This window comes from Pseudorca crassidens, chromosome 16 (assembly GCF_039906515.1).
Source record: "Pseudorca crassidens isolate mPseCra1 chromosome 16, mPseCra1.hap1, whole genome shotgun sequence".
Classification (NCBI taxonomy): domain Eukaryota; kingdom Metazoa; phylum Chordata; class Mammalia; order Artiodactyla; family Delphinidae; genus Pseudorca; species Pseudorca crassidens.
Window position 1 is genome coordinate 23,068,408 of NC_090311.1, and position 22,626 is coordinate 23,091,033.

Consider the following 22,626-nt stretch of genomic DNA (forward strand, 5'->3'; position numbering starts at 1 on the left):
AGGATCCAGCAATTCCACCTCTGGGAATATAACCAAACTAAATGAAAACACTATGTCAAAGGGATATCTGCACCCTCATGTTCATAGTAATATTATTTACAACAGCCAAGACATGGATACAACCTAAGTGTTCATCAACAGAGGAACAGATAAAGAAGTTACATACATACATATACATACACACACCCCCACACCCCCCACATACACATACGCACAGTGGAACATTAATCAGCCATTGAGAAGGAGAAAATCCTGCCATTTGTGACAGCACGGATGGACTTTGAGGGCACTATGCTAAGTGAAATAAGTCAGACAGAAAATGACAAATACCGCATCATCTTACTTGTATGTGGAACCTAAAACAAATGAATTAACTCATAAAAAAGAGATCATACCTGTGGTTACCAGAGGCCAGGGGTGGGGGAAGGGGAAATTGAATGAACTTGCTCAAAAGTAAAAACTTTCAATGATAAGATAAATAAGGACTAGGGACATAATGTACAATATGATGACTATAGTTAACATTGCTATATGGTATATACGAAAGTTATTAAGATCATAAATCCTAAGAGTTCTCATTGAAAAGAAAAATTATTTTTTCTTTTTTTGTATTTATATGAGATAAAGGATATTAACTAAACTTACTGTGTTACCATTTCATGGTATATGTAAGTCAAATCATTATGCTGTACACCTTAAACTTATACAGTGAGACTTGTCAATTATATCTCAATAAAACTGGACAAAACATTTCTGTACATCAAAAAAAAAAAAAGTGAAAAGAAGCAACAAACTGGGAGTGCAAAGATTTGGAACTCAGAATAAATAAAGAACTCCCATAAATTCATAAGAAAAGGACATCCTATCCAATAGAAAAAGATGGCAAATATCTATCAGTCACGGCTTCAATAATACTGCATAACAAACAGGTGTCAGATCACAATGGCATACAAGAATAACTTTATTTCTCACTCACATCTCTGGGTTAGCTGGGCCAACTCTGCACTATGTGTTTCATTCTAGGGCTCAAGCCGGTAAACGATAAACAATGGCTACTTGCAGTTTTTATCTCATGGCATGGCTGAATACTCAAGTGGGTCAGCTCAAACACAAAAGCATATTTCAAGTTGTTAGTCACATTACTTTCATTCATATCCTATTGGTCAAAACAAAACACTGACCAAGCCCACAGTCAAGAGAGAGAATAAAACACAGCCCATCCACCAAGAGGCTATATACATCTAACAAGGACATCTATAACGTCATTACAGGGGAGTGAAAAACTGAAGCAAAAACCAATCAGCTACACGCAAGAACCGGAATTTCACAAAATAACAAATCAAATGAGGAAATACATGAAAAGTTGCTCAAAACAATTAGCAACATGAAAAAGTGAATTCAAAATAAGATAGAAACTAACATCTATCAACTTGGTAAAAAATGAAAAGTTAAACAGCAAGTGCTGGCAAGGATGAGGAACAATTGGAAGTTTTTGTACCTTTGCTGCTCAGGGTGTAAAGTTTCTCAGTCTTGGGAAAATAATTCGGCATTATCTACCAAAAGTTGAGGCTGCACATATCCTACATTCCCACAGTAATACTTCTGGGTGTATATGCTGGAGAAAATGTATCTCTGGAAACATATACTATAAGAAATGTTACCGTACTTGTGTTTATATTATACATACACACAAGCACAGCAAAACAAAAATACTGGGAACACACTAGGTGTTCATCATGGAAAAACAGATGAACAGATAAACATACTATGGCAAATTAATATAAAATTCTATTCAGGAAGTGAAAATGGAGAACTGCTTCTTCACATATCAGCATGGGTGTAACTCAATATAATGCTGAGTGATAAAGTGATAAAATAACATCTAAAGTTAAAAACATAGAAAAGTAAAGAATCTATCATTCAGGAATATATAAAGTCAAATACTACACTTATACATATTTTATACAGAGAGTAAAATGTAATAAGATGTTTATATCATATTGAACACACATAACTACTCTTAGACTACCGAATAAGAAACACAAAAATCAAGTGGGAGCTGAAACAAAATCAGGGAGAAGCACATGGTGGATGTGTTGCTGATGTTTATTTTCATTAAGTGAGGGGATATATGCTTATCATTATTACTATTAATACAATTGTGTCTTACATATGTTATAGATCTTCATTTGTATCTTATAATTTAAAATATGTAAATATATGAGGTGTTGGACATGTAATTCATTTGTCCCTTTAAAGGATATCTAAAAGTTATTTTCTAAAGAGTTCTTTTGAATTTATTTATATTTGTACAAATTATTCCATGTAATATCAAATAAAAGCTGATTGAAATATAAATTTACATCTAGTAAATTAATAATCAGGGAGTTAAAAATCCCACTCTTATTAAAAATAATCAAATGCAAATATCAACTCAGTTCATTATGTGTTTCCACTTGAAATGTACAGCACTTCTTAATTTGAGGACTCCTGGTTATTCCTCTGTGCCTTATTGTCATGGTCCCCAATTACCGCTACCTCTTCCCTTTCTTTTATGGTCTTTGAAATTTTATGTCAAATGTGTCCTTCTATCCTTTCCCAGTGGATCTTTCAGTCCCACAGGTAAGTTGTTCCCACTCTATGAACTATATTTTCAGAGGCCTCAATGCTCCTTAATGGGCTTGCAGGACCAGCCATTTCCTAAGAGGGCACCAAACTCATTAGGGAAGGGGAATTGTTCCTACTGTGGTTCTGATGGTCGAAATTTATAGAGTCTACTTTGCAGGTCACAGATCCATCACCTCATGTACGCACTATCCTCTCTCCCAGAGTTTTATTATCCCCCAGGGCATTCTGCTGATGGCTTCAGTCTTCCAAAGAGTACTTGTCACATCAAGCCTGGATGCTAGAGTGCAAGTTCCAAGCCATATATAATGTGAGATTTAGCTGGAGTCCCCTTTTTATTCTTATTGTATAACCATCATAAATAAACTTTCATGTGGAAAAGAAAACAATTAATGGCATAGTTTTCAATGCTAAGAAAGAAAAAGAATCAAACAACATACACAGACATGCTTATAGATAAATACCAGACAAACCAGAGACCAAAAGGAACATCCTTTCAGAACATTTCTTCCAGCACAGCTTTACTTATATTGAAGTGTTAGCAACACAAAAATGCATTCGCTTTGCTATGCTCAAACTTACTTTGAAGATATACCATTACGCAAATGAGCTAGAAGTTCTTGAATATGTAAGAGTTCATGAAAACACATTAATGAACATACATGCAAATTTTTAAAATGAGATTCACATTATGAATTTCTACGTTGATGCTCTAGGTCGACATTATCATTGAACTAGCAACAGGATCATAAAAATCTGTCTGAAAGACCAGCAGAGGAATGAGGCTAATTATTTACCCTAAATTTTAAAAAAAGGTGCTTACCTATTAAAAATGTCCTTTCTGAGGGATCCATAAGCACATAAGCCTGTTTAATCATGTTTATATTGTTAGCGGTGGACAGACCAATTAGAGCCAAAGCACCTATGCCTTTTCTTCTAATCAGTGAAAGTGACTATGTTTTCCTAAGCACGGTCTAGGAAACTCAGAGTTTTTCTCTCTGTATTCAATCAAGCAGTAAAAAGCTCCATGCCCTTCCAGTACAGTCCTATGTGTGTTGGTTGGCTACACTGTGTTTTCTGGTTCTATAAACCAGAGTGAAATCAAAGTGCAGCAGAAACACGGAACTCTAGAAAGCACATCATTTGTCAGGGCTCTGGGTTCAAACCCTGTCTCACATTTCAGCCATGAGACCGCAGGCAATTTACCAAACCTATACAGGCTTCTGTCTTCTCATCTTTAAAAGAAGCTGTGTGGATTAAACGATATCTACGTTCCCTCCAGAACTAAATGCTTAAGATCATCATCTCTGTGTTTCCAAGTAGAGTCCTGGTTCTAACCAATGGAAACCTTTCTGATGTTTACATATCCCATCATACCTATCCATTATATAATTATTTAAAAATTCATTATCTGTGAAATGTGACTTTATTTTTAGAAGGGGCTGAAGCCCCTGCCCTGAACGAACACGGTCATCACACATCTACCCTTAAAACAAGTGTGTGATATAACTTTGGAGATTTCTCTACCATCCTTCTGTCTTTTCCTTCCTGGGTATCTGGTAGTTCTATGAATACTGTTCTATTTGCATAGAATACATGCATGAGCAGGTAGCCAGGTTATCCACAAGATACAGAGTGATACACTCACAAGAGCAAACAAGACACAAGAAGACCTTTGTAACTGCTTGTTCTTTTGAGAAAAACTATTGCATTTGATCATCTCCAAAAGGCCCCTTGCATAATAGAAAACTATCCCTACCTAAATAAAATTGGGAAGGAATTCCTACTATTTGGGAAGGAATTCCTACTATTTGACTTATCACTCTTCAACAGCTTTGGTTATAACTTTTGAATTTATAGATGTTTTCCATTAGTTAATATTCTCCTTTTCCTATTGTAAAATATGTCCTTTTGATTTTAAGCTGCTCTTATGTAATCTTAGAGAAGGCAATGCTTTTGTGGAATTCAGTGTATTTGTACTGCAAGGATATCCTTTAAATCCCTCTTATCAAGGAATGTTGGATTTTCCTTCCCAGTCTAAAAATGTAAATGAATGCCTGTTCAAGGCCAGGAAGGGTAGTGGAAGCCTGTTTCTGTTTCTGGCTCTGAGTGTGAGCAAGTCTGGAAACACTTTAATCACATAGTAATACAGCATGTTTGGGGGAGACTTAACTCCCCAGGCTCTTGTAAGTTACTGTTCCAACTCAGCCTCTGGTGTGTAGAGAAAATGCCTCTGGAAAACAAGAATATTGCTTTTAATTAGACCTTACAAATTGGGAAAGCCAGAAAATCTGTACTAGCAGGCAGGTTTACTATGGGTGATTGTGGACTACATCTGTGCTATGCACTAAATAGTAACTTCCAAGATAAAAAAAAAGAAAAGAAAATCTCACACATTTAAAGACATCTGAGAATCCTGACCTGACTGGCCCACTGTAGGAACAGATTTTTTTGAGCCACCCATGACTGTATGACCAGCAGGATCTTTCCTTAGAATAGAACATTTTCTTGTTATAGGTATGAAGAAGAAGACTCCCCTCCCCTTGTTTTTGTCTCTATAAAGGACTTTCAGGAGTCCTCTGAGACCAAGACGATGGCTGAAGGCCAGGAATAGAATCCCTAGTTGCTCACCCAGGACAGGAGCCTTTATTATCCCCAAGATTACAAACATGTATTCAAACAGCCACTTGCTACTTCTGAGTTTTCCACTCTACAACTGTCCTTCTGACTCTCACTGGGGTGGGAGAGAAGGAAGGGTCCTGAAGAAGGGACTTCCTATGGTCATCGCATGACACATGAAACAGTGTTCACTTCTTGATCTACGGGCTGTAACACACTGATGGGGCACACTGGGTCTCTGGATTGATCTCCTGCAGGAGTCAGACTGAGGCCAAAATGAACTCCATGAAGAAGAGGGAAAACAACTGTCAGTATCAGGGGAGGTTCACTCCAGAGTGTTGGACTGAATTCACAAGGGTTTGCTCTGTCCCACTTCAGAGCTTTTGAACCATGCAGTTGTCTAAAACTTATTGCTGACAAATAAACTTTTTTCAAGTACTTACTTTGGCCAACTGTTGCCTTTTTTCCCATGTGGTTTAACTGAGAATGGCATGAGGATCTTAATCATTTCTTTAGATAAGATTTTTGAGCGATTACTAGATGAAAATGTGGAGAGTAAGTGAAACTCTCTAGGAAGCACATTAAAGCTGATATATGAGCAGGAGGTGAACATCCCACATGGTTTGAGCCACCTCTTCTTTCTTTTTCTTGTTCCCACTTTCATCTCAAAGAGACATTTTTGGTCTCTGTGTGTTCCTGTGTTTCAATGTGTTGCTATATAAAGTTCCAAGGCTGAACAATGCGTCTCATGTGTCAGAGAGTACAATGCAGATGGGAAGCTGTTACTCTGTCCAGACTGGTTTGGCTCATCTCTAAACGCCATGAAATTGAACCTCAGTTCCTAAAACAGAGGGAGAACTGACATCCCCACTCCTGAAAGGTAAGAATTTTTAGCAAAACAATACTGTCCCTAGGCTTCTTGGCAACACAGTGGCCTTCCCAGTTAAGACAGATGAGTGATTCGCATAAGTAAATCTGCAGACACCCAGGCAATCACCCTGTCAGGCAACTGCTATTTCCCTGTGCCTACCTGCAACTCTCTCTCAGCCATCTACCTTATGTCAAATTGTCTAATTTAATTGCCCAGGTAGGTTTGTTTGTGAGCTGCGTTCACTGTGACGGAGGCTGAATGCTGTGGGGAGTCATAGAAAACAACACGGAGAAAGAACGTAGCAGGTCCAGCTTGAGCCACAGCCGGATTCTACTTCTGATGGGCTTGGTAGTGAGTCTAAGGTGGTACCTACCCTCCTTCATCATTTAATCCTTATAAATTAGGTATTACATTATCAGTTCATTTCTTCCTAACACAAATTTATATAAAATACTACTGTTTATAAAATACTGCATTAGGCCCTTCTGGGAATTTAAGGATTTATTTGTTAAAGGAAAGGTACATAGATAACTCTTAATATAAAACAGAACTAATGCTGGTTAGAAGGGCATAATAGGCTTAATGGCTAGAGAAAGCCTCCTGGAAAAGATAACGTTGACCAGGGTCTTAAGAGATGAGTAAACATTTTGAATATAGAGGGGTGTAAGGCATGACACTTCAGGCAGTGCTAGTATGAACACAGACCTAAAGATAGAAAAGCACATGCTTTGTTGCTACTGTAACAGAGAAAAATAAAACTACTCGCTTTAAAAGACCTCCAAGAAAACAAAGTTCAAGATCCCCACTGTGCTAGATATAGAAGTTTCCCAAAATCAGAATTCCAGTCTGCAGAAGGCCCCAGTGAATGAATTCACACTGATGAAACTGAATATTATTCTGACATGCTCCTTGTTTTTTTTTTTTTTTTTTTAACTCCAAATTGAAGTGCTCTTCTTGACTAGCCAATCAATAATGATCCCTTCTGGTGTGACTTGATTTGGGAAGCATGTTAAGAGAAGGCTTGTCCTGTTCCATAAAGGAGTCAGAGATTGACTACGGATTAGGAGTCAGCAAAACTATTGTTCTAGTCTTAATACTCGCCATTGTAGGAAAACTCCACTGTACTTTAGGATGACAATCACAGAATGTAAGAACAGGAAGAAGCTCTTGTTTCTTAAACTTTCATATATGCAGTTATCATTATATAACCTTTGGATTTAGATTGACCAGAATTCAGATTCACCATTTATCTCACACAACCTTGGGAATTTGACATAGCTTTCTGAACCCCAATCTTGTTATCTGTAAGATGGACATAATAGTATGTCACTGAAAAGCTTAGTAGCAGAAAAGTTTGGCAAAGTGTTTTGTATAAAGTAGGCACGTAATTCATAACAGGCTTGTCCCTTTTCTCTCCATCATTGCATATATAAAGGGTCAGAGACATGATGAGCGACGTTGAGAAACTCACACCAGCTAATGAAACTAATTAGCAGCAAAAATAGAATGAGAATCAGGTAGTCTTGTCCTGATATGGCATTCTCTCCTTTCCAACATGATGCTTCTTGGACCATATTTTCAGCAAAATTTTCATTTTCAGCATGTCAGAGCCCAAGTGGAGTTCATTAAACATGTGTCTATAGAACATTGGGAAAAAGGCACCCTTACCTATGACATTCAAGTGAAGGACACATTCTTTTGAAGTTTTTAATATTTAAAATAAGAGTAAAACCAGGGTGGCCTAATTTTCCTTATCCTACGCCTTAACTTTTTTCAGTGCTGCTCAGTTAATAATATGGATACGGTAAGAACACATCTGTATGTGTGAACTTAGTTTGTCCTGAATCAGATACCTTCCCCCTCATTTGCAAATTCAGACTAGGAAAGCACAGTGGGTGTCTGATATCTGATTTTTTTCACAGATACTGCTTCTGCCATCCTAATCTCAGGCAGAAAGGAAGGCAACACAGATCCACATGGAACAAGGATAACCAGGGTTAACTGCAACTCAGACCATCAATCACTTTTATTGCCCCCAAGGCAGTGTTTTCATTATTTATGCTGCTGGGCGATCTGCTATATTTATGATACAGCAAGCTGTCATGCTTTTAAAAATATGATGGATTCCTAAATTAATCCCGTATTCCTTGTCTTGAACTTGAAGCATGGGCAGTCATAAAGAGCACAGAGGTTTCTGTAATCACAAAGTTGAATGCCCATGGGTCACGATGGAGGACTGACCATCATGTCCAGAATGGGTTTGTGTCAATAATGCTAAAAACTCCCTATGTATGCTTACAGACTGAGTGCTGAAATTCATTCTATCAATATTTATCAATGCACTGATATTTCCATGTTCTGTGGGGAATAAAAACTTGAATAAGACACGGATTTAACTCCCAGTGGGTTTTGAGTCCACTTACAATTAATATTTGAGAACACAGTTTCTGTCTTAGGAGAAGTAAAAGTAAAGTGCTGGAGGTTTTGAAAAGTGAGATGCCACTTGTTGCTGAGATGAGGGGTGATGATAAAGATGGCTATGGCATTTGGGGAGATATGAAGAATGGAAAGGTGTTGAGAAGATGTTTACAAAGTGCCATGAGCAAAGAGAGAGAAATTGGAGAGAACAATTGAATAGTGCACAGGAAACGTTTTTTTTTTGAAGAGAAGGTAGGAGCCAGATCCTGCGAGGTCAAGAAGTTTTGACTTAATTCTAGAAGCAATGACAAGCGTATATGATATTTTTATAAGGAAAAACTCCCTGTACTGTAGGAAAACAAATTTGCCCATAGAGTTTAGTGTGAATTGGAATGAGCAAAGACATAAATCAGGTTTATTCTTATTGCAAGAGCACAGATAGTAAGAAAAGACACAGTAGAAGCAGGACTGGAAGATATTGTCATGTTAAAAGGAATGATAAAAGGAAGTACAGAGAGAATGAAAACTAAGATTGATGTTGAAATTTGACCCTGTGTCAAGTAGCCAAAGCCTTTACTTTGGCCTACAATGACCTACATGACATGAGCCTCTTTTGCATTGATAAACCCATGTCCTATGATTTTTCCCGCATGCCGACTCCACACTAGACCCACAGGCTTCCTTGAAGACCCTGGAATGAGGCAAGCATACTCTAGCATTAGGGATTTGCACCAGAGAAGAGAAAGCTCTTCCCCCTAATAGCTGCGTGGCTCATTCCCTCGCTTTTTGTGAGTCTTTTTTCAAATACCCTTTTCTCGATGAGGATTACTCTGACACCTTTACTTAAAATTGCAACCCACCTCACTCCCATCCCATAACTAGTGCTTGCCATCTTCCTACTCTCCTTTTATCTATATCACTTATTTCCTCACATGCAAAAATATAATTTACCTACTTATCTGGTATACCATTTCCTATCTTCCTGTATCTGCTTGCATATAAACTCCACAAAGGTAGGAATATGTCCATTTTATTTACTGATGTATGCCAGGTACCTGGAAGAGTACCTGACATGTAATATGCGGCTAGTAAATATTTGTTGAATGAATCACCTGTGCAACTTGTTGACTGCTTATCCCTGTTGGTGATTCTTGGATCCCATCATGTTCTGCCAGTCTATGTGTGTACTATGCACAACACATGGGTCTCCACCAGGTTTCTGGATCACTCACAGCAGTTCCACGTTTGATTTTGTTGTATTTACCACTAGGATAAGAATGGCTTGTTCCAATGGACGGAGACTCTGAGAACAGTTTAAACAAGAACTTACTTTTCTGTATATTTGGGAATATCCCTTCTTCCTTGATGCTTTGTAGGCTGTTCTAAAGAAATCCTCTGTGTTGCCTCATCATTCTAGTCTTACATTATATCTAGGATACTTTGAAATTTTAATTAGGAAATCACTTTAAATTTAGTCATTGGTAATTAATTGCTGTGATTAGAAACTTTTCCATTTTCATCATATGTCCTTTAAATCAAGATGAACATAATGGCAGAAATTTGGCAGAAACAAAGAAGATGATATTTAGTGTGATTTTCAGCTACCCCAAGTAATTTTCATCTTTTCTCTAGCATCTTCTCCAGGATGGAAACAACATTTAATTTGTCATCCCAGAACCTGCTCAGTGCCAGCCCATCAATACTCTAGACCAGTCAGAAATATGGTCATTTCTATGTGCGCAGACAGGTGCGTTAAGAGATGAGAAGTTACGAGTAATACTCACTAAAGTTTTCTATGTGGGCTTCCATTGATATCTTGCCTTGTATTTTCTCTTGGCATGTACTAAGCCATAGGACTATGCTCTTACTTGGGATGTAAACTTCAATATTTATGTAAACCTGTATAACAATATCAGACACCTTTGGTGATTTTAAGCTATTTGATTTGATGTGTTAAACTTCTTTGCATACAGTCTATATGCAAATTCAGTAAAGCCAGAAAATTGATGATCAATCAACAGGTAGATCCTGAGTATACACCATGTCACTAACAAAGGGCTGAGAAGTGTGGAGTTATAAAAATGTCTCTCCAGTGAGTACTGCTAGACAAATAAGCAAAATGTGACAAATAACAAGGGAACAAGGCATAACAAATCATGGCAAATAGCCAAGTTGTGGGTATTTTCCATGAGGTTTAGAAGAAAAAAGATACAAGATATTCTGGGATTTTAAAAGTTCATAATGATTACTTTATAATAAGAGTAATACATGTGAACAATAAAACATTTAGGAAAACATAGATTTTTAAATGAAGAAAATAAGGTTGCTATTATAACACCTCCCAGAAATCTTCAATTTCAATGTTTCGGTGAATATCATTTCAGTATATTGTATCTCATTCTCCTTTTGTCTTTCCATGCTTATTGAATGCTCTCAGAAGTAAACAACAACAACAGCAATAATGTCTAAGATAGTCTTTAAAAATCTCTGAAGGATGACAAAGATTTGGCATACTTATTGTGCTGACACTCTTCTAAGATCAATTCATGATCACAAGGTGTTTTCTTGGAAGTAGATTTTAGAGATTAAAAATGTTTAATGACTATAGAGTTGATGTCAAGTACCTTATTGTCATCAGCAATGAGAATTTTATGAGGAGATTGCCACACTCATGGGAAATATATACAGTTGAGTATATAGTGTATATGTCTGGAAATATGATCAATAACAGATTGTAGCACTTGGCAAGAGCCAAATGTGCAGTGTAGAACTCTTGGTTCACAGATTGGCAGCAACAAGCATATGGCTGGGAGCTTGTTAGAAATACATGAACTCCGTCCCTGTTTCAGATTCAATGAGTAAAAATCTTTTTTTTTCCCCCAAAATTCATAAGTGATTCTTTTGCACATCAATTTTGAAATCACTTGCAAATATATGTTGAGACTGTTCATTGGAGAAAGTACTCAATGAAGCCAGGGAGGTTAGAGACTCTTAGAGGAGCCTCCAGGTATACCAAAGAATTTCAATATGAGTTATAAAGAAAACAACCAATGACATCAAACTACAACGAAATCAAAACAGGATCCTGAGATGTACATGCATACTTTGGAGACAGTCAAATAGATGAGCACCACAAAGGGACCAGTGGTTTAAATACAAATTATGGATGAAAGACTTGAAATTGATGACAGTCTATCCATTAATGCATTTTTCCCTGCCATTTTGGGGAAAGGTAGCCCAAAAACTATTTTAAAGATGTACCTGGAAATACCAACCAAAAATCACTGTTTGAGAAATATTAGCTAATGTCAGAGCTGAAAGAGAACATTCTTGTTTCACTTTTAGGAAATTATTTATTCTTTAATTATGTGCCAGCTAAGAACTTTCCACCTAAGAGAGAGTCAGTCAAAATTTGCAAACCAGGCTAGACAAACAAGACTACTAGGACAGTTGAGAATATAACACTTATGATTTGTTGGTATATGCGGGAAGAAAATATTGAATCTCTAGTTTTTAAAATTTATCCTATTTTAAATTTATAATAGTGTTCCTACTGTTTAATATATATGACATTAGTAATATTTAATGCTTATATAGTCTTTAATAAACAATGCATTGAGTTTCATATTGAAAAATGTTTTACTGATCAGGATACACTTACCACAAAATTATATATTAACTGATTTTTACTATATATATCAGTCTTCCTTTATCAGTAAATAAAATGTAATAATTTTTTTTTGCATTTATATTTAGGAGAAGGCTATGTCTCCAAGTATGAGTAATTATTTTAAGAGATTTTTAAAATAATCATCATTGATAAATTATGCCAATAAGCTTTGTTCTTACATTATTCAATCTCATATGTAAGATTCAAAAGTTACCATTTTACTAGCTAGAGCAGAGCAGCAACAGAAAAAGTACGAGTACTTCATAATGGCTTTATGAACATATTGTTATGAACTAGCTGTCTCTAAATAATTGTTGATTAGTTGATGGGTTGATTACTTAAGTAATCACATACCCCCCAGGACAATGAATAGCAGTACAGTTTATATCAGTGTTTCTCAAAGATACATTCCCTATTTTGTCTGTGTCAGATTCACCTAGTGTTTTCTGAAACACTAGATGGGCACAAGACCATACCTATTCATCATAATATGGGTGGAATCTGTATTTAACTAAAATGCCCCAAGTTATTCTAATGTATATTAAAGTTTGAAAACCAATGAGATTCTAGATCTTTACCTTGATATAAAGGATGACTGCCTTTTAGGACCAAAAGCATACCACAAAATTATTGGAAGCTTTATTCCCAGAATTTCCATACCTTTCAAATGAAACTATTCTGGAAGGCTACAGCACATCACCCTGATTATTGACATCTTGTTTTGGTAGTTATCCAGTTATCAAGATTTATTGTAGCATGGGGTAAATATTGACCTCATCATTGGCCTATCATTTACACATTAACTCTGTTCATCTTCTCTGCCTCAGCAGGAAACATCTGATGCATCTTTGACTGTGGACACACTGATTTGACCATTTACCTGAAATATGTTGGAGGCATTGAAAGGCAACACTATCGATGAGGAGAGGAGTAGGAAAAAAATTGATTCATGTAGCAAGATAAATGGGCAGCATTTAAAAATCAAATGCACTTGCATTTTGAGAAACAAGCTTAAATCATAACACTCAGATGCCAAAAACACACATGCAAGAAAATTGTGAATGTAGAAAGTCTGTCTTTATGATGGCAGTATACTGAGCTTTACAATTAAGGTCAGTGTATCTTTATGGAATAAGTGAAACAATTTTCAAAGGACATAGTGTCTGCACCCAACATAGAAGCACCTCAATACATAAGGTAAATACCAACAGCCATAAAAGGGGAAATCGACAGTAACACATTCATGGTAGGGGACTTTAACACCCCAATTTCACCAATGGACAGATCATCCAAAATGAAAATAAATAAGGAAACACAAGCTTTAAATGATACATTAAACAAGATGGACTTAATTGATATTTATAGGACATTCCATCCAAAACAACAGAATACACTCTCTTCTCAAGTGCTCATGGAACATTCTCCAGGATAGATCATATCATGGGTCACAAATCAAGCCTTGGTAAATTTAAGAAAATTGAAATTGTATCAAGTATCTTTGCCAAACACAACGCTATAAGACTAGATATCAATTACAGGAAAAAACCTGCAAGAAATACAAACACATGGAGGCTAAAAAACACAGTACTTAATAACCAAGAGATCACTAAAGAAATCAAAGAGGAAATCAAAAAATACCTAAACAAATGACAATGAAAACACGATGACCCAAAACCTATGGGATGCAGCAAAAGCAGTTCTAAGGGGGAATTTTATAGCAATACAATCCTACCTTAAGAAACAAGAAACATCTCAAATAAACAACCTAACCTTACACCTAAAGCAATTAGAGAAAGAAGAACAAAAAAAAAAAACAAGGTTAGCAGAAGGAAAGAAATCATAAAGATCAGATCAGAAATAAATGAAAAAGAAATGAAGGAAATGATAGCAAAGATCAATAAAATTAAAAGCTGGTTCTTTGAGAAGATAAACAAAATTGATAAACCATTAGCCAGACTCATCAAGAAAAAAAGGGAGAAGACTCAAATCAATAGAATTAGAAATGAAAAAGGAGAAGTAACAACTGACACTGCAGAAATACAAAGGATCATGAGAGATTACTACGAGCAACTCTATGCCAATAAAATGGACAACCTGGAAGAAATGGACAAATTCTTAGAAAGGCACAACCTGCCAAGACTGAACCAGGAAGAAATAGAAAATATGAACAAACCAATCACGAGCACTGAAATTGATACTGTGATTAAAAATCTTCCAACAAACAAAAGCCCAGGACCAGATGGCTTCACAGGCGAATTCTAACAAACATTTAGAGAAGAGCTAACACCTATCCTTCTCAAACTCTTCCAGAATATAGCAGAGGGAGGAACACTCCCAAACTCATTCTACAAGGCCACCATCACCCTGATACCAAAACCAGACAAGGATGTCACAAAGAAAGAAAACTACAGGCCAATATCACTGATGAACATAGATGCAAAAATCCTCAACAAAATACTAGCAAACAGAATCCACATCACATTAAAAGGATCATACTCCATGATCAAATGGGGTTTATTCCAGGAATGCAAGGATTCTTCAATATATGCAAATCAATCAATGTGATACACCATATTAACAAATTGAAGGAGAAAAACCATATGGTCATCTCAATAGATGCAGAGAAAGCTTTCGACAAAATTCAACACCCATTTATGATAAAAACCCTGCAGAAAGTAGGCATAGAGGGAACTTTCCTCAACATAATAAAGGCCATATATGACAAACCCACAGCCAACATCATTCTCAATGGTGAAAAACTGAAAGCATTTCCACTAAGATCAGGAACAAGACAAGGTTGCCCACTCTCACCACCCTTACTCAACATAGTTTTGGAAGTTTTAGCCACAGCAATCAGAGAAGAAAAGGAAATAAAAGGAATCCAAATCGGAAAAGAAGAAGTAAAGCTGTCACTGTTGGCAGACGACATGATACTATACATAGAGAATCCTAAAGATGCTACTAGAAAACTACTAGAGCTAATCAATGAATTTGGTAAAGTAGCAGGATACAAAATTAATGCACAGAAATCTCTGGCATTCCTATACACTAATGATGAAAAATCTGAAAGAGAAATTAAGAAAATACCCCATTTACCACTGAAACAAAAAGAATAAAATACCTAGGAATAAACCTACCTAAGGAAACAAAAGACCTGTATGCAGAAAATTATAAGACACTGATGAAAGAAATTAAAGATGTTATAAATAGATGGAGAGATATATCATGTTCTTGGATTGGAAGAATCAACCTTGTGAAAATGACTCTACTACCCAAAGCAATCTACAGATTCAATGCAATCCCTATCAAAATACTACTGGCATTTTTCACAGAACTAGAACAAAATATTTCACAAATTGTATGGAAACAAAAAGACCCCAAATAGCCAAAGCAATCTTGAGAAAGAAACACGGAGCTGGAGGAATCAGGCTCCCTGACTTCAGACTATACTACAAATCTACAGTAATCAAGACAGTATGGTACTGGCACAGAAACAGAAATATAGATCAATGGAACAGGATAGAAAGCCCAGAGATAAACCCACGCACGTATGGTCACCTTATCTTTGTTAAAGGAGGAAAGAATATACAGTGGAGAAAAGACAGCCTCTTCAATAAGTGGTGCTGGGAAAATTGGACAGCTACATGTAAAAGTATGAGATTAGATCACTCCCTAACACCATACACAAAAATAAACTCAAAATGGATTAAAGACCTAAATGTAAGGCCAGACACTATCAAACTCTTAAAGGAAAACACAGGCAGAACACTATGACATAAATCCCAGCAAGATCCTTTTTGACTCACCTCCTAGAGAAATGGAAATAAAAACAAAAATAAACATATGGGACCTAATGAAACTTAAAAACTTTTGCACAGCAAAGGAAACCATAAACAAGACCAAAAGACAACCCTCAGAATGGGAGAAAATATTTGCAAATGAAGCAACCGACAAAGGATTAATCTCCAAGATTTATAAGCAGCTCATGAACCTCAATAACAAAAAAACAAACAACCCAATCCAAAACTGGGCAGAAGACCTAAATAGACATTTCCCCAAAGAAGATATACAGATTGTCAACAAACACATGAAAGAATGCTCAACATCATTAATCATTAGAGAAATGCAAATCAAAACTACAAAGAGATATCATCTCACACCAGTCAGAATGGCCATCATCAAAAAATCTAGAAACAATAAATGCTGGAGAGGGTACGGAGAAAAGGGAACATTCTTGCACCGTTGGTGGGAATGTAAATTGATACAGCCATTATGGAGAACAGTATGGAGGTTCCTTAAAAAACTACAACTAGAACTACCATATGACCCAGCAATCCCACTACTGGGCATATACCCTGAGAAAACCAAAATTCAAAAAGAGTCAAGTACCAAAATGTTCATTGCAGCTCTATTTACAATAGCCAGGACATGGAAGCAACCTAAGTGTCCACCATCGGATGAATAGATAAAAAAGATGTGGCACATTTATACAATGGAATATTACTCAGCCTTAAAAAGAAACGAAATTGAGTTATCTGTAGTGAGGTGGATGGACCTAGAGTCTGTCATATAGAGTGAAGTAAGTCAGAAAGAGAAAAACAAATACCGTATGCTAACGCATAAATATGGAATCTAAAAAAAAAAAGGTACCAATGAACCTAGTGGCAGGGCAGGAATAAAGACGTAGACATAGAGAATGCACTTGAGGACACGGGGTGGGGAGCGGGAAGCTGGGGCGAAGTGAGAGTAGCATCAACAGATATACACTATCCAATGTAAACTAGTTAGCTAGTGGGAAGCAGCAGCATAGCACAGGGAGATCAGCTCGGTGCTTTGCCATGACCTAGAGGGGTGGGATAGGGAGGGTAGTGGGGGAGCCTCAAGAGGGAGGGGATATGGGGATATATGTGTGCATATGACTGATTCACTTTGTTGTATAACAGAAACTAACACAGTAATGTGAAGCAATTATACTTCAATAAAGATCTATTAAAAAGAAAAAAAGAAAATGTGGCACATATATACAATGGAATATTACTCAGCTCTAAAAAGGAATGAAAATGAGTTATTTGTGTGAGGAGGATGGACCTAGAGACTGTCATTCAGAGTGAAGTAAGTCAGAAAGAGAAAAACAAATACTGTATGCTAACACACATATATGGAATCTAAAAAAAAAAAAATGGTCATGAAGAATCTAGGGGCAAGACGGGAATAAAGATGCAGACCTACTAGAGAATGGACCTGAGGATACGGGGAGGGGTAAGGGTAAGCTGGGACAAAGTGAGAGAGTGGCATGGACATATATATACTACCAGACGTAAAACAGATAGCTAGTGGGAAGCAACCGCATAGCACAGGGAGATCAGCTTGGTGCTTTGTGACCACGTAGAAGAGTGGGATAGGGAGGGTGGGAGGGAGGGACATGCAAGAGGGAAGAGATATGGGGACATATGTATATGTATAACTGATTCACTTTGTTATAAAGCAGAAACTAACACACCTTTGTAAAGCAATTATACTCCAATAAAGATGTTAAAAAAAAAAAGGACATAGTGTCGGTTCATATAAGCAATTACAGGTTTACTGGGAGGCCGTCTTATAGGGAGAAACTGAAAAATAAAGGAAAACAAGGTAGATGGTGGCCACTATGGGCTTCTGGCAGAGTCTCCTGGGGAAACGAAGAAAAGGGCTCTTCATTTGACATAAATCTGAGCAGAGTAGGAGGCGGCTCAGTGTGAGGATTAACGTATCACAACACCTTGGGAAGTGAAAGGAGGTGGAGACTGCAATTCAGCAATGCGAAGTCCCCAGCCCATGCTGGTACATCCTCACGTAAGCCATTTTCTTCAAACAAAACATAACCTTCCATTCTGAAGAGACAGAAACACTTTGCAGGGATTTTTTGACTGTGGGTTTGGGTTTGGGGGTATTATTTTGGGGGTATTTTGTTTTGCATTTTCCCCAATAAAAATCCACATTAGCCTCTTGTACATTAAACATCAGCAAAGGAGCCTAGGTAGTTTATAAAATTCCTTTTGCAAAAGAGTGCATCCAAAACCTACGGCATCATTCTCAAAAGCATATTAAACACCCTTCAAGGACAGAGTTTCACCCTTTGCTTTCTGCAGTAATGTCCCAACTTCCCTTTGTGACAGCGTGATTTGTCCTAACGGTTCTTGAGAGACATTTGGGAAATCTGACTTTCTCTCTGGGTGAAGCTGCCACACACGGAAGTCACCTGCATGTGACATGATAGAGGGGCCCTGCGCTTGAGAAAAGGCTAAAGCTGCCATGTCTCTTGGAAGTTTCCCCACTGGTTTTTGACTAACTTTTTGTGAGCTGCTCCCAAGGGTCAGTGTTTAAGAAGTATGTTCCCGGCTGTCAAGCCCCAATGCTGCCTAAATTACTCTGATAAGGAGTTCTAATAAGATACTTTAGAAAGTCACTTATGCCATAAGGTATTCACATTATCTCAAGACATTTCTATTTGGGTAATAGGAAATGAAAGTGTGGATTAATGCCTTTCGCATGCCATTAAAAAACTGAGAGGCAGAAGCCTCCTTTCAGCCACCAGGGGCCTCTTCCTCATGTGTGTTCACTGCTGTCTCAGCTAATCACTTTTGGTGCTTTCAAAAGCAAAGGATAAATTTTGATTTCATAGAAAATGAGTTTAAACCAGAAAGTCCAGATTACTGCCATGGCATGCTGCACTTCACCTCTGATTTAAAGATAGGGAACTTGTGGCTTCCTAAAAATGAAAAACTCTTCTGCACAATTCCCAAAAGGCTAATGCAAGCAACTGGTAAAGGAGAAATAAAAAGACGGACACCAGAAGTCCAAAGAAGAAAAACTTAGTGAAACTGGGTCACCAATCACCTCCCTGTAACCCTGAGGAGTCAGGGTGGCAAATCTGTCCACTTCTCTCTTTATCTCACCTATGATCAGATATAAAATTGTTGAGTGTTGCCATAAGTATAAATCCTATAGAATGTGAGCTTGGTAAAATGAAGAGCAACAGGAACAATAATAATATCATAAACTAACATTTAGTGATTAAGAGCCAGGCACTGTGCTAAGTGTCTTATATGTACTATTTCACTAAATCTCACTAAACTTATGAGGTAGGAACTAGTATTATTATTCTATTAGACTTGCTAACTTAAGTCTCCATTACTGGCGAGTGATAGAGGTGGCCTTAGGAGAAAAACAGTCTGATTTTTTAGACCACATCTTTAACTGCACTTGAAAAAATAAAAGTGATCAGCAATTCATTTCCTTCAGTTAATTCTACATTGGACAAATGCTTCAATACCTCTAAATAAAGGATTTTTCAAATAACGTCAAGAGACCTGAATGTTTTGGTAATGAAACTGTTACAGCCCTGAGAAGCTCTTTCAGGAAGGCAGATGGTGCTGACTCAGAAGAACAGCCCACCTCTCAGCAGAGGTCAGCCACCTCCAGATGAAGGTGGAAAGTCCATTCAATGGCATGAAATGCTGCTCCAAGATTATACATCATGTGGGCATGAAATGTAAGAAGGATGCCATTTAGATTAGGACAGGGGGTGGAGCTACACTGCTTTCAAATAGGACGGTCTTCTTTTCCTTTCAGGGAACATGCAAGTCATAACCTGCCTTTTTCTCTTCTATGAAATAGTGTTTTAGTTGATGGATTCCAAAGGCGAGCTTCACCAAGTGAAAACTCACCCTGCTCCTTCTAGAACCTAAATTAATGCCTACTCTTTCCTCAGAGCTCTCGTTTATGGACTCCAAAGGACTGGAGATTTGAAGACCACCTGCCACAAGTGGAATTTAGCTTCCCCAAGATCTATTTTCTTCCTTTTCCCACCCGGGAGCTCCCCACCTCTTTCCAGCAGCCAGCCATCCCAGCAAAGCAGAATTATCACTGACAGTGAAAGAGAAAGGCCTCAGAGTTAGGCTGTGAGCAGAAGCATGCCATAAAGTCACCAGCTTAATTAAGCCATTACAGTTTTTAGGGGGTTTTAAAGACAGGCAATTTGAATGTATAATTGAGCCTGAGTACCGTCTCATTCTATGCTTTCCTTGGTCTGCTCAGAACCAGATTGCGAATGGGAAATAGCTGGGGTGACATCCTGCGGCAACAAGGTCGGTTGCTCATTTTTACTGTGATCTCCACAACGAAGTTATGAAGCGTTTATTTCTATGGGCTTGGCCCAGGAGTGAAGGGCTGGGACCCTTGAAGCGCCAAGCAGACAGGCCAACGACACAGAGAGTGCTTTGACTGCCAGCCTGTCCCCAGTGTTCTCAGGGACAATATCCCACACTTCCTTGTACAGAGAAGCTACAGAATATGGTTAGAGGAAACATTCTCTTTGGAAAAATGATTCTGAACTTCAGCCCTGAATTTAGATAGGGGAAACTAAGAAAGATTACAAACCCATGTTCTTCAACTTTGACCAGTAGAGGAGAAGGCCAATTTGAGTCTCCCCTTGGGGGGAAGTGGATATTTAGGGAAAGCACACGAAGCCCACTGCTTATGCTGTGAACATAGCTCAGCACTTCACAGATCAGGTAATTTTACTAGTTGACAGCTGTTTATTCCAACAGCATGTATTTTACGTAGCAGTACATTCAATACATTAAGTTGTATTTCAGATTTACTCTAATCCCCACTGCCACCCTGCCATACATATACAAGTGCACATACACACTGAGATGCTACAAGAAATTTTGCTTAGTTCACTTCAGCAGCACATACACTAAAACCGGAATGACACAGAGAAGATTAGCATGGCCCCGAGTAAGATGCACACAGATTCATGAAGTGATCAAATATAAGACCTGAAACCAGGGCTTCCCTGGTGGCGCAGTGGTTGGGAGTCCACCTGCTGATGCAGGGGACACAGGTTCGTGTCCCGGTCTGGGAGGATCCCACATGCCGCGGAGTGGCTGGGCCCGTGAGCCATGGCTGCTGAGCCTGCGCATCCGGAGCCTGTGCTCCACAACGGGAGAGGCCACAGCAGTGAGAGGCCCGCGTACCGAAAAAAAAAAAACAAAAAAAAAACCTGAAACCATAAAACTCCTAGAAGAAAACATAAGCATAAGCAACTTGACATCAGTCTTGATGATGATTTTTTGGATTTGATACCAAAAGCTACGGCAACAAAAGCCAAAATAAACATGTGGGATTACATCAAACTAAAAAGCTTCTGTACAACAAAGGAAACCATCAACAAAACAAAAAGCAACCTACAGAATGGGAGAAAATATTTACAAACCATATTTCTGATAAGGAGATAATATTTGAAATATATAAAGAACTCAAACAACTTAATAGTAAGAACAAACAATCTAATTCAAAAATGAGCAGAATATCTGAATAGACTTTTTTTTTTAAAGGACACATACAGATAGCTAACAGGTATATGAAAAGGTACTCAACATCACTACTCATCAGAGAAATGCAAATCAAAACCACAATGAGATATCACCTCCCACCTGTCAGAATGACTCATCAAAAAGACAAGAAATAACAAAGAGTTGGCAAGGACAGAAAGGGAACTCTGGTGCACTGTTGATGCGAATGTAAATTGGTGCAGCAACTACGGAAAACAATACAGAGATTTCTCAAAAAGTTAAAGTAGATCCATATGATACAGAAATTCCACTTCTGAGTATTTATCCAAAGGGCATGAAAATGCCATGTTGAAGAGATATCTGCAACCCATGTTCATTGCAACATTATTTAGAATAGCCAAGATATGAAAACAAACTGCGTCCACCAATGAATGAATGGATAGGCGAATGTCTCACACACACACACACACACACACACACACACACACACACACACACACATTCACACACAGGAATATTATTCAGCCATAAAAGAAGAAAATCTTGCTATTTACAACAGCATGGATGCCCCTTTAGGGCATTATGCTAAGTGAAGTAAGTCAGACAGAGGAAGACAAATACAATAAGATGTCACTTATATTTAGGATCCAAAAACAAAAACAACCCGTCAAAAAACAACAAAAAAATGAACTTATAGACACAGAGAACAGATCAGTGTTGTTGCCGGAGGTTGGGGGAACAAATGTGTAAAGGGGGTCAAAAGGTACAAACTTCCAGTTCTAACATAAATAAGTCATGGGGATGTAATGTACAACATGGTGACTGTAGTTAATAATACTGTATAGCATATTTAAAAGTTACTAAGAAAATAGATTTTAAAAAGTTCTCATCAGAAGACAAATAATATGTAAGCATGTATCGTGACTGACATTAACTAGCCTTGTTGTAGTGATCATTTCTCAATATATATACATATATTTATATATACACACACAAGTATTGAATCATTATGTTGTATACCTGAAGCTAATATAATGTCCTATGTCAATTATACCTCAAAACTTTTTTTAAATAAAAAATATTTT

The 22,626-nt window shown here is 37.5% G+C and overlaps 1 non-coding gene across 1 annotated transcript; it reads left to right on the forward strand.

The window, feature by feature from the left end:
• Positions 1-20,921: 20,921 nt before the first annotated feature.
• On the forward strand, positions 20,922-21,023 carry LOC137209544 (U6 spliceosomal RNA). Its single transcript, XR_010936091.1, has one exon. It is a non-coding gene; the product is annotated as a U6 spliceosomal RNA (small nuclear RNA).
• The last annotated feature ends 1,603 nt before the right edge of the window (positions 21,024-22,626 follow it).